This window comes from Plecotus auritus (assembly GCF_963455305.1).
Source record: "Plecotus auritus genome assembly, chromosome: 5".
Classification (NCBI taxonomy): Eukaryota; Metazoa; Chordata; class Mammalia; order Chiroptera; family Vespertilionidae; genus Plecotus; species Plecotus auritus.
In genome coordinates, this window is record NC_137776.1 from 119,092,510 (window position 1) to 119,110,264 (window position 17,755).

The following is a 17,755-nucleotide window of genomic DNA, read 5'->3' on the forward strand; positions in this document are numbered from 1 at the left end:
ATTCAAGTCCCAGGAGGACAGAGTGGGTCAGCATGCGATTTCATTATGCTACTCAGAATGGCACAGCATTTAAAACCTATGAATTGTTTATTTCTGTGATTTTCATTTAATATTTTGAAACTGCCTTTGATTACAGGTAACAAACCATGAATAAGGAAGACTACTGTATATTGCTGCCTCTTATGTTTATTTGTGGCCATCTCTGTATTATCCTTATTTTAAACTATTTTTAAAATTAAGAGTGTAACAAAATGTGGAGAGTGGCTACAGTGTTTGGACAGGTTCAAGCTTCGGACTAATGAGAGGGCACAGTCCTCTCATGGCAAAGTCACGTGCAAGTCCCAGCTTGGAGGGCAGAGCCCTCCCAGCACAGTTATAGCCAGAGGCTATAGTTTGTAAGCTTGAATCTATGGTCCGAACACGTGGCCCCACGTGCCTGAGTGATGTGGGCTTGAAAGAGTGCAGGTGCATGTAATTGAGTAGATTCGAAATCCATGAGAATGTTGTAACCACGCCCTTACTTTGCCTCGTGGAGTCTGGCTATAAAATAGACAGCTTACAGGCTGTGGCACTGTCTCTCTCCATCAGAGAGGGCAGCGTCCCAACCAGACCCAGCTTTCTTCTCTTGTCTGTCTTTTCTAACTCCTTCACCTGCCCCACTCAGGTTCACCCTTGGCCGGGCCCAAGCAGCACAACAAAACACCAAATTAGAAAAGAAATCAACATTCAATACATCGGAGCACTAGGAGAATGGCCCTTAGGGCCTCTGAAAATGCGCCTTCTGTAAAAGCAGTAAGAATGAACACTGGCAAAAATGATCAAAATCAACTTTTCAGAACTCTGAAATTAACTAAGGCCTTGCAACAATCCAGTAAGCAAGAAAAGCAGCTGAAATTTGGTAAGAACAACAAATTTTTTGGCATTTTAATTTGCCCTAATCCCATCTCTTCTTCCCAGCCTTGCAGTGTCCTTAAAAACCAGCTTCACAAGAGAGGCAGCTGTGAAACCCTTGAGCCTAGCAATCACCAAAGAAGTCAGGATGAGTTTGGAATCCCCCAAAGCCCTCGCCCCAGAGAATATCATGATTTGACCTGTGAAGCAGCTCCCTGAAAACCAACGTCCTCAAGTTCTGTCTTTATTTGACCTGAGGCAGAGAGCACTCTGTGCAAATTGACCCATCCCAGGGCATTTGTTGAAGATAATTAGCAATATTTAATGTCTGTTAATGTGGCAACTGTTTAATGCACCAGCTGCCAGAGGAGGTATCATCAGTTAGGCCTAAGGATGACCAAAAAGTATATAAAAGGAAAAATTGGGGAATGAGAGAGGAAAAGGACCCTGGAGCTGACCAAAGCCGAGGCGCTGCTGCATCCCTGCATCCAGCCCTGACATCCCGCACCATGGCCATCATGCCCAGGAGAAGTGCTAAAGGGGATGCTAAAGGAGATAAAGCCACGGTGAACCACAGAGAAGAGCTGCCAGGTTATCAGCTAAACCTGCTCCTCCAAAGCCAGAGCCCAAGCCTAAAAAGGCCCTGCAAAGGAGAGAGAGAAGGTACCCAGAGGGAAAAGGGGAAAGCTGATGCTGGCAAGGATGGGAATAACCCTGCAGAAAACAAAGATGCCAACACAGACCATGCGCAGAAAGCTGCAGGTGCTGCAGGTGCTAAATGAAGTGTGTGCCCCTGTGGGGTCCCTCGGCCTGGCCTGCACCCTCTCACAATCCGGGACTCCTTGGGGGATGTCAGAGAGCCAGTTTCAGCCCAATACCCACAGGCCCGATCCAGACAGGAGGGAGCCCGATCCTGTGCATTGAGCGTCTGTCCCCTGGTGGTCAGTGCGCATCATAGCAACCGGTCAACCAATCGTTCAGTTGTTCGGTACTTAGGCTTTTATATATATAGATAATTTTTTAAAACCATATCCAAATAATTTTTTTAATTATTAGAAAAATGTCCTTACCTCAACTGTATACAAAAAGTAATTCAATAAGATCACAGACCTAAATTTAAGAACTAAAATTATAAAACTGTTAGAAGACAACATAGGAGTAAATCTTTGTGACCTTCGATCAGGCAACAGTATCTTAGATATAATACCTCTTTCCACAAATTAGACTGAATCAAGATCATTTTCCCCCACCTTATAAATGCTTGATTGACTTTGTCTGGTGCCTCATAATTGAAACTCAGTTTTGCACTGCTAACTTTATTTTTCCACTCACCAGCATGTTGTGATCTGTCTGGATGATTATTAAAAACAAACCAAACACTAGGAAAAAATTAAAAAGTACAAGCAACCAAAGAAAAATAGATGTGAACTTCATGAATATTAAAAATGTTTATGCTCAAAAGCACACCTCAAAAAAAGACAACCTACAGAATGAAAGAAAAATTTGCAAATCATATATATAATAAAAGATTTGTATCTGGAATATAAAGAACACCTACAACTCAATAATAAAAATACAAATATTCAATTTAAAAATGGGCAAGGATCAAAACAGACATTTCTTTAAAGAAGATGTATAACTGAGCAATAGGCATATAAAAAGAAACTCTGTAAAATTAGTTATCAGATTAATGCAATTTAAAACCACAATTAGGTGGCACTTCACACCAAATAGAATGGCTATCCTTAAAAAAAAAAAAAAAGAAGTAAAATAACAAGTATTGGCAAACATGAAGAAATTGGCAGCCTCCTACATACCTGATATGAATACAAAATGATGTAGCCACTTAATAAAACAATTTGGCAACTCCTCAAAAAAGTTAAACATAGAGTTACCATATGAACCAACAATTCCTCTCTTAGGTATATTCCCAACAGAACTGAAATATATGTCCACACAAAAACTATATATGAATATTTATAGCAGTATTATTCATAATAGTCAAAAAACTAAAACAACTCAAATGTCCATCAACTGATGAATGGATAAATAAATGTGGTGATATCCATGTAATGAAATATTTTTCACCCATAAAAAGGAATGAAGTACTGATGCATGGTACAACATAGATGAACCCTGAACACATTATGATAAACATAAGAAGCCATATCTAGATGTAAGAGACTACATATTGTTAAGCCTTTTAAATGAATTTTATTTTTCAATTACCGTTGATATACAGTATTATATTAGTTTCAGTTATAGAGCCCAGTGATTAGATATTTATATAACTTATAAAGTGATCAGCACAATAAATCTAGTACCTGTGCACCATACAGTTATTACAATACTAGAGGCCTGGTGCACGAAATTCGTGCACGAGGGGGGGGTGTCCCTCAGCCCAGCCTGCATCCTCTCCAATCTGGGACCCCTCGAGGGATCTCCGACTGCCCGTTTAGGCCTGATCCTGGTAGGTTATAGAATCCTTCTCACAATCCAGGACTGCTGGCTCCCAACTGCTCACCTGCCTGCCTTCCTGATTGCCCCTAACTACTTCTGCATGCCAGCCTGATCACCCCCTAGCCACACCCCTGCTAGCCTGATTGATGCCTAACTGCTCCCCTGCCAGCCTGATTGCCCCTAACTGCCCTCCCCTGCAGGCCTGGTCACCCCTAACTGCCCTCCCCTGTAGGCCTGGCACCCCCAACTTCCCTCCTCTGCCGGCCTGGTCACCCCTAACTTCCCTCCCCTGCAAGCCTGGTCCCTCCCAACTGCCCTCCCCTGCTGGCCATCGTGTGGTGGCCATCTTATGTCTTGGAGTGATGGCAATTTGCATATTACTCCTTTATTAGATAGGATAGAGGCCTGGTGCTCGGATGGGGGCCAGCTGGTTTGCCCTGAAGGGTGTCCTGGATCAGGGTGGGGATTCCCTTGGGACGTGGGGTGGCCTGGGCGAGGGGCCTGTGGTGGTTTGCAGGCCGGCCACGCCCCCCCGGCGACCCAAGCAGAGGCCTTGGTATCTGGGATTTATTTATCTTCTATAATTGAAACTTTGTAGCCTTGAGCGGAGGCCAGGGCAGGCCAGGGATGCGGGGGAAGCTTGGCTTCCTCCATTGCCAGGGGCAACCCAAGCCTCTGGCTGGCTCCAGCTTCGTGGCTGTCACCATTTTTGTTGGGATTTATGTATCTTCTATAATTGAAACTTTGTAGCCTTGAGCTAAGGCCAGGGCAGGCCAGGGCAGGTGGGAAGCTTGGCTTCCTCCATCACCAGGGGCAACCCAAGCCTCCTGCTTGCTCCAGCTCTGTGGCCAGCCGCCATCTTGGTTGGGTTAATTTGCATACTCGCTCCTGATTGGCTGGTGGGTGTGGCTTGGTGTAGGGGAGTGGTTAATTTGCATGTTTCTCTTTTATTAGTATAGATTATTGACTGTAGTCCATAGGCTATACTTTACATCCCCATGACTATTTTCTGTCTGCCAATCTGTATTTCTTAATCCCTTCCTCTTTTTCAACCAACTCACCATCCAAATGTTCCCTATATCTATGAGTCTGTTTCTGTTTTGCTTGTTCATTTATTTTGCTTTTTAGATTCCACATATAAGTGAAATCATCTGGCATTTGTCTTTCTCTGGCTGACTTATTTCACTCAGCACAATACCTTTAGGTCCATCCATGTTGTTGCAGATAGCAAGATTTCATTCTTGTTTTATGGCGTAATCATATTTCATTTTATATATATACCTCTTCTTTATCCATTCATCTGGTGATGGACACTTAGGTCACTTCCATATCTTTGCTATTGTAAATAATGCTGCAATGAACATATGGATGCACATGTCTTTTTTATTTAGTGTTTTGGGTTTCTTCAGATAAATAACCAGAAATGGAATTGCTGGATCCTTAGTTGTCTCTTGTTATAGCCTTTGTTTAAAGTCTATTTTGTCTGGTATAGGAATTGCTACCCCAGCTTTCTTTTTTGTCCTTTTCCATTTTCATGAAATATTTTTTTCCAACCCTTTCCTTTCAGTCTGTGTGTGTCGAGTTGAGTGCATTGTGTGTGTGTGTGTGTGTGTGTGTGCGCGCGTGCATTATTTTTTTATTCTCCCTAATTTGTGAAGTGCACTAATTTGTCTCAGCATCTTTCTCTTTCTCCAGAGCAGGGTGCAGCTGGGGAGCCCAAGGTGCCTTAGCACCAGCTCTACATTGCGTGCTCATTCGTGCACTCAGGGTTCAGGGAATAAGGGACGTTTTTCCCTCAGGGGCTCAACTTGTGCTGAGAAGTTCGTTTCATTCAATAGGATAGCTGCCCTGTCTCGTTGGGAAAACGTGCACTCGACCATAGCTGGGGACAGTAAGCCTTGTTTGGGGAGGTTGGTGTGTGTCAGTGAAATGCAGTATCCTGTGGGCTGTAAAGGCTGTGGCGAGCCTTTCCCTAGGGCGTCTGGGGTAGAGTAGCGCCAATCCCATAATAGCTCAGCCCACATCGGGCCTAGATCTGCGTGTCCAGGTGGTCACAGAGCTGTGGTGCCCGGCTCCGTTAGCGCCCGGAGACCCTAAGCAGGTAGGGGCTGCGGTTTGCAGGGGGGTCAGTGGTTTGCATGGACACAGAAGCAAGTGGCCTTGGGGAGACACTGTACTCACCTCTGCAGGAAGAAGGGAAGGAGGCGGCCGACGCTAGCAGCACCCGGTATTATCGGGTGGGCTCCCATTTCAGTCTTTTGCTTGCCTGGCACACTTATTTTCCGATTTCATCATGAAATGGCACGTTCAGGTTGCTATAGACTCGGACCTCAGCAGACACTGAATTGGGGCTCAGGGCTCCGCTCCAGAAGCCCACGTGGCTGCCGGAGGCCCTTCCAGCTCCAACCACTGCAGACTGTGGCCTGCGCATGCGCAGCTCACTCCCACATGAGGGCTTGGCGCAGTCAAGTTTGTGCACAGTGTTAGCCAGAGCGAGTAGATGTGTGTGCATGAATGTTGGAAAATATCCAACAGCTAAGAAACCAAAAACCAAAAGGAACCAAAAATCAAAAAAGAGAGTACGTCCAAAAAGTGAGTTTTCCCTTACAACCCAAAAACAACTTCATGATCCTAAACAGTGAGAGCTGGGAGAAAAGGGGGGCCCTGGGAAGGAGGCTGATTGGTTCACTACTTAGTTCTCCTCCAGGGAGATAACAGAAAAAATCCTAAGACAAGTGGGAAAAGACCTTGGCCCAGGTAACTTATAGTCATCACAAGGGACAAAGAGCCTCCTCATAAAAAAGAAAAATTCATCCAACAAAAATGCCACACAGTCGTAAGACTCAGTCCCGACGTCCACAAAACTGTCAAAGCTCTGATACCTGTTATAGAACCCACAATCACTGTCTATAAGTACAAATGGGCAATCAAAAGTCACCAACAATTATGATGACGGGGTCAAAGATAAGACAGAAATAGAACTCACATGTTGCTAGGGATCAGAATTAATACACAAAGTGGAAATTTTAAAATTACATTTTAAAAATATTCTCAGAAAATTTTGAGAATATTGCCTCTTTATTTTAAAATAAAATAAGCTACAATAAAAGACAATAACTGAAACTTTAAAAACGTATTTGCTAAGATAAAAACAAAACAAAATGGCTGAATAACAGGCTAAATACAGGTGAAAATTAGTTATTAAACTGAGAGATTATCTCATAATGCAAGGCAAATGGAAAAAGTAATCAAGTTGCTCAATATGTGTGATGAAAAACAGCTAAAATAAAATCTCTCTCTTTGAAATTTGAAAATACCCTTGTAAATTACTTATATTAAAAAAAATTAAAATGTAAATTAGAGACAATTAAGAAAATACTGACAAAATCTATGTGATAAGCAAAGAAGCACTTAGCAAAAAATATATATACTTAAATGCACATACCAGAAATTTATTGAAAATAAGTGAATGAGGCATTTAATACAAAAAGCCAAATTATATTAACAAAGTCAGCCTATAATAAGTTGTTGGTTGTAAAGATAAAAAATTTGAGTTAAAATTAGAAAAGCAGAAACAATTTAGAAAGTTTTTTTTTTTTTAGCTCAAATGTATCAATAAATTAAATTAGAAACAAGCAAAGGAACTTTGGGAGATCATTTTTAAAGACAGTAACACAGAGGTTGAGTCCAATAGATTGGGGCGGGAGAAATTTGATGAAATGGAAAACTATAGAAAATTTCCCAGAAAGGTTTACAATTACAAAATTTGAGTTTAAAAAGAAGTATAAATTGATGGTTATAAAAATTATCACAATAATGTAAAGTACAGTATACAAAATATAGTCAATAATCTATATATATAAAAGCCTAATATGCAAATTGTCCCCTCAGGAGTTCCACCGGGAGACCAGGAGTTCTATTGCTTTCTATGACGTGCACTGACCACCAGGGGGTGGCAGATAACAAAGGAAGGCCCCGGCCCGCAGCTGGCAGCTGGGGAAGGGAGCCCCCACAAGCAGCCAGAAGGCCCCGATCAGCCCTGATCACCAGCCAGGCCTAGGGATCCTACCCATGCACAAATTTTGTGCACTGGGCCTCTAGTATTGTAATAACTATGTGTGGTGTCAGTGGTTACTAGACTTTTCATGGTGATCACTCCTAAATTATATGTGTCTAGTCACTATGTTGTGCATCTGAAACTAATATAATATTGCATATCAACTGTAATTGTAAAGTTAAAAATTATTTAAAGATAAATTAAAATAAAACAGATAAGAAACCTAAACCAAACAACAATGATAAAAACTGTATTAAAAGCATAGTCGACATCTTCCCTTCCACAAAATGCACAAAGCCCAGTTTTACTAATTAGTTCTACCAAATTTAGAAAGAATAGATAGCTCCTGTTTTTTAAACTCATTCAAATCATAGGAATAAAGGTAAGGACCTTATCAAACATTGTATCAGAATCATTATTGTTTACAAAGAAACTATAGATTCCTCTTACTCATGAATAGAGACTTTTATAATGATAAATAAATATTGGCAAATCAGACCCTGGAGTGCATCGTGTTAGGATTTACCACAAGAAAGGAAAGTTCTACATTAAACTGTCTATTAATATCTATTAGTATAATTCAAACCATTAATAAATTGGCTTAAAAATATGACAATCTTGAAAAATGGTAAATTATTTTATATAATTTTCTCAGCTGGTGGATCCAATCTGAAGTACTGTCTGCACCCACCAAGTTCAGGATGAATTTCACAACATCACACACTATAGGTTAAGAAATACCCTTTTGAGCCCTAACCGGTTTGGCTCAGTGGATAGAGCATCGGCCTGCGGACTGAAGGGTCCCAGGTTCGATTCCGGTCAGGGGCATGTACCTTGGTTGCAGGCACATCCCCAGTAGGGGGTGTGCAAGAGGCAGTTGATCAATGTTTCTAACTCTCTATCCCTCTCCCTTCCTCTCTGTAAAAAATCAAGAAAAAATATATTAAAAAAAAAAAAAAGAAATACCCTTTGGGTGGAAAGGGGAAACAGGTATGCCAGTAGTTAGCAATGGAAGAGATGGCACAGAGGGACATTCATAATCCTCCCAACATGTCGCAGGAAGGTTAACCAAGCCAGGGCACTGCTGGCCCAGAGTATAAGCAAAAGAAAGCTATTTCTAAAAAACTATGCAGCAGTAAAAAAAAGATGAATCTCTTACCCTTTGAGACAACATGGAGGGACCTGGAGAGTATCATGCTAAGTGAAATAAGTCAGAGAAAGACAAGTATCACATGATCTCATTGGAATGTAATGAATAAAATAAACGGATGAACCGAGTGGATCCAGAGACACGGAAGCATGGAACAGAATGCGGAATCTCAGAGGGAAGGTGGGGGAGGGTGGATGGGTGGGAAGTAATCAACCAAAGACCTTGTATGCATATATGCATAACCCATAGATTCAGACAGTGGGGTGGTGAGGGACTGGGGGGAGTTGTCGGGGGGTGGTGCTGGAGGGGGTCAATGGGGAAAAAAGGGGGACATATGTAATACTTTCAACAATAAAAATTAAAAATAATTTTAAAAAATAAAAGACATGGTTGTCAATGTTTGAAGATAAGACTGATTATCTAGAAAATGAAGGTTTCTGAAATAGTGATAATTTTATTTTTCACCTAGCTAATAGTTATATGGTATGTTCACTTTGTAAAAATTTTTCAGCTCTTTATTTACAATTTGTGCACTTTTTGTATATATACTATTCTTCAATTTGTATATATACTAGTTTTAATTCTGTTTTAAAGAAAAATATAAAAATCAAGAAATAACCATGCATATATATGGATATATAGTAGAAGATAACATTAACATTTTAAATCAAAGGTGGAAAATTGACAAATCATTAAATAATGTTGAGACAGTTGGCTATCTACTAAGGCAGTGGTCGGCAAACCACGGCTTGCGAGCCCCATGTGGCTCTTTGGCCCCTTGAGTGTGGCTCTTCCACAAAATACCATGGCCTGGGCGAGTCTATTTTGAAGAAGTGGCGTTAGAAGTTTAAGTTTAAAAAATTTGGCTCTCAAAAGAAATTTCAATCATTGTACTGTTGATATTTGGCTCTTGACTAATGAGTTTGCCGACCACTGTACTAAGGGAAAATTTAATTTAGATCACTTACAGTTAAACAGAATTATAGATGGATGAAGAATATGAACATTAAAAATCTATAAAACTACCAGAAGAAACTATAGGGAAATATTTTTATAATTTTTTATTGAAGAAGTTCTTCACTGACAAGACACAAAATCAAAGAGCCACAAGGGAAAAAAATGATAGATTTTGCTGCAAGATGCCAAAAGCAAAGTTAAAAGGTAAGTGACAGACAAATCAGAAATATTTACAATATATATGAGTTAAAAAGAATGATGTTGAATTTTTTAAAGAACTCATAAAAATCAATTAAGAAAGACAATTTAATTTGCATTAGAGGGCAATGATATGAACTGGCAATTTACATAAAATAATACAAATTTTCAGTCTCTTATTGAATGGAAAATTAAAATAAGAATATAATGTATCATTTTCACGTATCAGATTGACCCAAATGAAAAATTTGGCAATATCCAGTATTGATGAAGATATGGGGAAACAGGTGCTGTTAAGAAGTATAGGAATTTGTACAGCTTTTTAGAAAGCAATCCAGTAATATCTATCAAATTTAAAATAGGCATAGTCTTTGAGACAACATTCACATTTAATACTATTCTACAGAAATACTTGTAAAAATGAACAAAAGAACAAAATATTTACTGTATCATTGCTTGTAATAATAAAATGTTAGAAATATCCACCCCAATAATGAAAGGAATTTTTAGGGTTGAAATAGGCAGGTTTAGGAAATTTTAAAAGTTAAGAGGTCCATGAAAAAGGCACAGGGCTATAAAGTTGCAAAAGGGTACATTTCCATAAGACAAGGGAGCTGGGAGCAGCAGAAGTTACATTTCCATAAGTCAAGGGAGCTGGGAGTAGCAAAAGATACACATTTATAAAATAAAGGGAGGAAACAAATCCCAGAGGGAATTGGAGAACAATAAGGGAGAAGAAGGAGGGAACTTCACATACTTCTCTTGAGACTTGAGCTCAGGAGTTGCTATAGTGACCAAATCAAAGGGGAATAGTAATCAACCAGAGGGGATATGGAGGCACAAAGATCTGCAGCCTTTGTAAACCATAGGGGAAAGGGACTCAGTGGGACGCTTCCCCCTCTCCACATGGGAGTCTGTGCTGTAAGACTCTTTCCCCCTTCCGACGTGGGAGTCTGTGCTTGTTTCTCAATAAATTTCCATCTTTGCTCTACCACCATGGTTTCATTCTCTGACCACCAGACAAGAGCCCGGGAAACATCCTGCCCATGGGAACACCGCACATTCCAGTCCAATTTTCCCATTTTAATAATAAACAATATATATATATATATATATATATATATATATATATATATATTTCTTATAATTATAAATATACTAGAGGCCTGGTGCACGAAATTCATGCACAGGTAGGGTCCCTAGGCCTGGCTGGTGATCAGGGCCAATCCGGGCCTTCTGGCTGCTGGCCGGGGCCTTCCTTCATTCCGTGCCACCCCCTAGTGGTCAGCGCATGTCATAGCGAGCAATCAAACTCCCGGCTTCCTGGTCAAACTCCCGAGGGGACACTTTGCATTTTAGCCTTTTATATATATAGATAATTACACATATATACAAGCATATATAATTAGAAGAATAAGGGAGCCGAAACCGGTTTGGCTCAGTGGATAGAGCGTCGGCCTGCGGACTGAAAGGTCCCGGGTTCGATTCCGGTCAAGGGCATGTACATTGGTTGCGGGCACATCCCCAGTGGGGGGTGTGCAGGAGGCAGCTGATCAATGTTTCTCTCTCATCGATGTTTCTAGCTCTCTATCCCTCTCCCTTCCTCTCTGTGAAATATCAATAAAATGTTTAAAAAAAAAAAAAAAAAAAAAGAAGAAGAAGGGAACCAATATGTACAAACAGGGTAAGATGAAGAGGGGAAAAAAGGTCAAATGAGATATAAAGTACACTCCCATCTTCAATGAAATAAAGAAAGCCTCTACATGTTGCTGGAGACATTGAACAGAACCTATCAACACCACCTCTTCCCCATTTAGTAGGGTACATTAGAAATTGAGCAGTAAAACCAAATAGATGTAGACAGAGAAAAACAACATATTTATGCTACAACTATAACTGACAAGATCTCAGATGGAGTTTCTACTAATAGATTCTTTAGTCAAGTGGGAAAGAAACTGATAAGAAACAGGTGGAAAATAAGATACTTTCGGATGCTGATGAATACTTGAAGGAAAATAAGACATACAAATAAAAAGTTAAGGGTGGGACTGGGATGGGAGGAATTGCATTAGATTCGGTGGTTGTGAGATCACTTTGCAGAGTTGAAAATGCTAGTGTTTAACCTTGCACAATTTAGGAGATAAATGCAAAGGATTTAAGGCACAACAGAGCTTGATGGGTTGAAGGGACAAAACTAAGACCATATAACTAAAGCAAACTGAATAAAGGGGAAAAAGTCAAGAGATGAAATTTTTTTAATTAGGTGGGAAACACACCCTGTAGGTCATTTAGTCTTACCTAGGTGTTTGTACTTTATTCTAAGTACAATGGCAGGGTTAAATTTAGGCTTGATTAGATCAGACGTAACATTTCAAAAGGGACACTCAGCTCCTCAGTGCAAAGTATAAGAGGCAAGAAGGAAAGCTGAAGGAACAGGGACAGAAACGCCCCAATTAGTTGCTTCTATATTGTGGAGACAAGAGCTGAGGGTGGTTTGCTCTAGGGCAGTGGTCAGCAAACTCATTAGTCAACAGAGCGGCAAACCACAGCTCACAAGCCGCATGTGGCTCGCGAGCCGCAGTTTGCCGACCACTGCTCTAGGGTGTTTGGAAATAAATGAAAACGAAGTGAGAAGAAAAGCAAAACGATTTATTCAAGCTTGCTATAGCAAAGGAGTCAGCCACCATCACTTCCATTTTGGCATAGACTCAAAGGCAGGCAGAGGAGTGGATGCAGGTGGGAGGGAGGAAAGGGAAGGCTTCAGGTCTGTCCTCATTGGAGGCCGTTGGCAAGGGGAAGCTATGGGCAAGCTAGAAGCAGTGCGTCCTATGTGATTGCTGCATATTTAGCTTTCTCTGCTTAGTACTAAACTGAAAGCAGGAGCAGAATCTGGCTTTCTGAAAATCGGACTTGTGGGAGGCTGGCTTCCTGGGATGTTTAGTATATACACTAGAGGCCCAGTGCACGAGATTCATGCACTGGGGTGGAGGGTGCCTCAGCCCGGCCTGCGTCCTCTCACAGTCTGGGACCTCTCAGGGGATGTCCGCCTGCTGGCTTAGGCAGTCAGACATCCCTCTTGCAGTCTGGGGCTCCCTCAGTTTGGGACCCCTCACTCCTTACCACACACCTACAGCACTGCTGGGCTCACTAGCCATGAGCCCAGCTTCTGGCTGAGTGGTGCTCCCTCTGTGGGAGTGCAGTGACCACCAGGGGGCAGCTCCTGCGTTGAGCATCTGCTTCCTGGTGGTCAGTGCGCGTCATAGTGACCGGTCGTTCTGCCATTCAGTCGATTTGCATATTATGCTTTTATTGTATAGGATAAGGGGGTTAATTCCCTGGGCAGGTTGCTTCAGGTTGTGGGTTTGAGTTCTATTTTATCTATGGTCTGACCATTGTTTGTTTATATATTCAGCCTCTCAAGTGGTTGAATAGGGAAATGACTGTATTCACATGATCTCCCCACAGAACTGACAGGACTTGAAAGATTGAATGTAGGAGGGTTAGGTTGAAAAAGAAGAATCTGGAATGACTATTAGTCCGGAACGCTAACAGTCAGGTTCTGCTATAATCAAAGAAGTGAAATGTTGCTTGGGTCACTTGCATTTAGAGCAGGGGTTAGCAAAATCTTTTTGTAAGAGGCCAGATAGTAAATTTTTAGCTCTGCAGGCCATGCGGCCTCTGTTATAACTCTTCAACTGGGCTGTTGCAGCATTAAACAGCCACAGACAAAAATATAAATGAATGAGAGTGTCTGTGTTTCAACAAAACTTTAGATATGAGGAATGAAGCTTAAGTTTCATAGAATATTCTTTTGATTTCTCTACCATTTAAAATGTAAAAACCATTCTTAGCTCACAGGCTTTAAAGAAAAAATCAACAGCAGACACGATTTGGCCCAAGGGCTATAGTTCACTGATCCCTGATCCAGAGTCAGGACTGTTAGGTGCATGTGCCCAGCATCGTGCTCTTGTTCCCGTACCTGGCTAGATATTAATGAGGAAAAGAGAGAAGGGACCTCGGACATTGTTGAGCATGGTCAGCTGGGGACACGGAAACGTTTGCTTCACCAGAAATGGTAGCTTTACACTCCTTCTCCAGAGAACCGTGGGTCCATTCCCAAAAGATCCAAAGGGAAATTAGGGGGAGCACAATAAAGTCAAAATGGTGCAAGAGAGGTACTTAACCACAGAGGACTGTCAGTCTAACCTGAGAAAAAAGTGATGGCTAGGGGGTGGAGTCAATGCAAGCCCATGAAATCTTGGAAAGTTAACTGGTTATTTTGAAAAAGCTCCTGCTTAAAATCTCTCTCTCTCTCTCTCTCTCTCTCTCTCTCTCTCCCTCCCTCCCTCCCCTGAACTCCGCTCGCCTGTATGCTCATCCTGTGTGCTCTCCTGTTCTCTACGTCGTAGCCTGTGGCCCTAGCAGCTTCACTGGCTGCATGGACTACAAACTCAGGCTCCAGAAGGGAGCCTGGGCACTGCAACACAGCAATGGATTGTAGATGGGAGCACAAGCTAAGCAGACCAAATGCTGAACTGGGACGAAGCTTTAATGTGCCACAGGATCTTTGGACACTGACTGTATTTCTGGCCCTGATTTTACATGGTGGGACAGATAGAGATGGGCCTTACTTTTAATCTTCCATCACAAATAAATATTACCACCAGATGTCATCCTCCTTGGTGGGTTCCTGAAAATGCTTTTTCTCATGGACACTTCAGGAACCCCACTTCCACTGCCAACACTATGACTAAATAGAGATTATTTTATCATTCTTATAATGCTATGAGGTTTTACCCATTTTAATTATTAGGTAACTGAGGCTTAGAGAACGTAACTTTTGCAAGGTCACTTGCCTAACAAGTGGCAATAACACTTGTTTTTGAATTAACAAAATTTGACTTGGATTCATGTAACACCTCTCTTCACTAGGCAGGTATTCTCAACTAATTGGCCTCTCTTAACTTTAATTTCCACAAGATTAAGAATGATAATAATATGTATCTATCTTCCTACAGCTATTGTGCATTTTATAAACTGTGATGTTTTTTCTCTACTCATCCCCCAAAGTAGCCATATGGTTTTCTCCCTCACTTACTCAGGTCTTTGCTTAATTTCACTACATCAAACAGGGTGTTTTTTTCCTGACAATCCTATCTAAATAGCACACCCTGTGATATGATGCTTTTTCCTCATAACACTTTTCACACTCTAATACATTACAACTTTATTTGATTACCGTCTGTCTTGCCACACAAGACCACCATGAAAAGCACCAGGAGAAAAGCAACTGTTTAAGCTCCTGCTATATCCCCAACACCTTGAACAGTGTCTGGCAGAAATATTTTTAAATAATTATTAAATAAATACACACAAGGCATAACTTTGATGTAATATTTTCCTGTTTTTCATTTTAGCAAAAACTTTTAATAGTAAATCCATCTTAGACCCATTCTTTTAAACAACAATAGACACAGCCCTAAAGCAGCTATGCTAATAAGCATTGTAAGCACAAGAACTCTCCTGCTTCTGAAAAAGAAGAAATCTGCAATCTATTGTATTGTTTTTATTTGTTTGTTTGTTTGTTTGTTTTTATTAATCCTCACCTGAGGATATTTTTCCATTGAAATTTAGAGAAGGTGGAAGAGAGAGGGAAGGACAGAGAGAAACATCAATGTGAGAGAAACACGTTGATTGATTACCTCCTGAATGTGCCCAAACCAGGGCCCGGGCCAGGGAGGAGCTTGCAACCCAGGTACATGCCCTTGACTGTAATTGAACCTGGGACCCTTCAGTCCTCAGGCTGATGCTCTATCCACTGAGCCAAATTGGCTTAGGGCCTATTTTATTTTTTTTATTATTATTTTTTTAATATATTTTATTGGTATTTTACAGAGAGGAAAGGAGAGGGATAGAAAGCTAGAAACATCGATGAGAGAGAAATATCGATCAGCTGCCTCCTGCACACCCCCCACTGGGGATGTGCCCGCAACCAAGGTACATGCCCTTGACCGGAATCGAACCCGGGACCCTTTAGTCCGCAGGCCGACGCTCTATCCACTGAGCCAAACCGGTTTCGGCAGGGCCTATTTTATTTTTAAGGAGAAACTGGTTGACTTTACTTTTATGAGTTAAAAGAGTTCTTGAATTCCATTGAACTGTGCCATATGAATTTATAGTAACACCAACATACTTTTTTCAGAAAAGAAGTAACTTTACAGTCTTAAAAACTATTGGTTGAATTGGGAGCTTTCTCTAGAGGTTAATTAACCCGCATCTTGATATGTTGTCAGTTATTAGTAACAACTACCTTCTGTTCTGACATTCTGATCCTAATTTCTTTAAGTCATGCTACTTTCGTATAATTCTTGGACATGTCCAGTTTTTCAGGGTTTTAAATTTTTTATTCAACTAGCACTACCCTTCTAATGTCCCCTATGCAACACCCTATATTTGTGCCTGTGTGATTTCCCAGATAGTCCCTGAAACTCTTTTTCACCTGATATCTTCTTCTACTACTTCCTGTTTACTGACTTACATTTATTGAAATGTGTTTTCATTCTTTTGTTATTCTTTCATTCCTTAGAATTCCAAATTGCAACATTTAGTTATTAAATCCATAAATATTTTTTTTAATTTTACATTTTAGCAAAGACAGTCTTATTCACATCTTTGTGAGATAAAGGTTGTAAAAGAAATTCTAAAGGTGCTTTGTCTTACTTATTTTTTTTCTTTCCATCATAACCCAGAGATTCATTACATAATAATTTCTCTCTACTTTAATGTACCTGGAAAAATTTATTACATGAATGTATGTAAATATACATTATAAATATATGAATGTATCCTTATATACCTGAGATCAGAATTTGATCTGATGCTTTCTAAAAGAGAAGTAAATAGCAGCAAATTTATCACTGTCCTATTGGAAATTCTTCAATGGACAATGCTATACTTTGGAACATTAATTGAGATGTGGCATTCTATGAAAATAACCAAGAACACCATTCTGTGAATATATTAACCAAGTTAGGACATTACTTAAAAACATAATGCTTGAACTTAAAAATGCATGAAAAGCTATAATGGCTGCAATAACTTTAAAAGCCATCCCAATCACGAAAGTAAAGAGCAACATAAGTTATAGTTCAAATTACACATCCAATCTACACATTAATTCAGAAGACATTTATTGAGAGGGTACGTATGCTAGGTTCTAAAAATATATAGACGAACTTTACTATTCCTGGCCACAGAATTGTACAGTGAGAGTTAAATAGATAAAAAGGATTGCTTTTGTTGTTAGTGTCAACTAAGTGACTCAACATAATATTAGCAGAAAATTCTTCTAGGGAAAAGAAGTATAATGTATAATGTAGTCATGATTACAGGAAGCCCAAATGTTTTATGGATAGTTTAAATTTCAAATAATTTTATACACAAAAACATGTGTCCATGCAAAACCTGAATATTCATAAAAAAACATTGCATACTAATATCACAGAACTCAACATCTCTAATTTTAAGAATTAGTATTTGTGTCTGGCCAGTGTTGTCGAGTGGTTGAGTGGTTGAGTGTCAACCTATGAACCAGGAGGTCACAGTTTGATTCCCAGTTGGGCTACATGCCAGGTTTTCGGGCTAGATCCCCAGTAAGGGGCGTGCAGGAGGTAGCCAATCAATGATTTTCTCTCATCATTGATGTTTCTCTCTCTCTCCCTCTCTCTTCCTCTCTGAGGTCAATAAAAATATATCTGAAAAAGAAAAGAGAATTAGTATTTGTAATATTCACCAACCATTTTGTAAAAATAATTTTAGTGTATTCTGCTATGTTCATAGAAACATTAAATTTATGGCATTATATATTTTGTTGACAAATTGATTCACTTAGCGTTTGATCCCAATTTCTCGGGAAAGAAATTCTTTATAAGTAACAGTGGTCCTGCCAGAGTTTTCCCAGTCTAGCCATATCTCTAAGACCTGCCAAGTTTTAAGTGTAGTAGAATAAACACAGACACACTTTCATGGAGAGAGTGTGCCAG

At 40.2% G+C, this 17,755-nt stretch overlaps 1 pseudogene across 1 annotated transcript; it reads left to right on the plus strand.

Moving 5' to 3' along the window:
* Positions 1-1,409: 1,409 nt before the first annotated feature.
* On the plus strand, positions 1,410-1,673 carry LOC308248570 (non-histone chromosomal protein HMG-17-like; annotated as a pseudogene). The gene has a single exon. The product of its transcript is annotated as a non-histone chromosomal protein HMG-17-like (transcript).
* Positions 1,674-17,755: the final 16,082 nt, after the last annotated feature.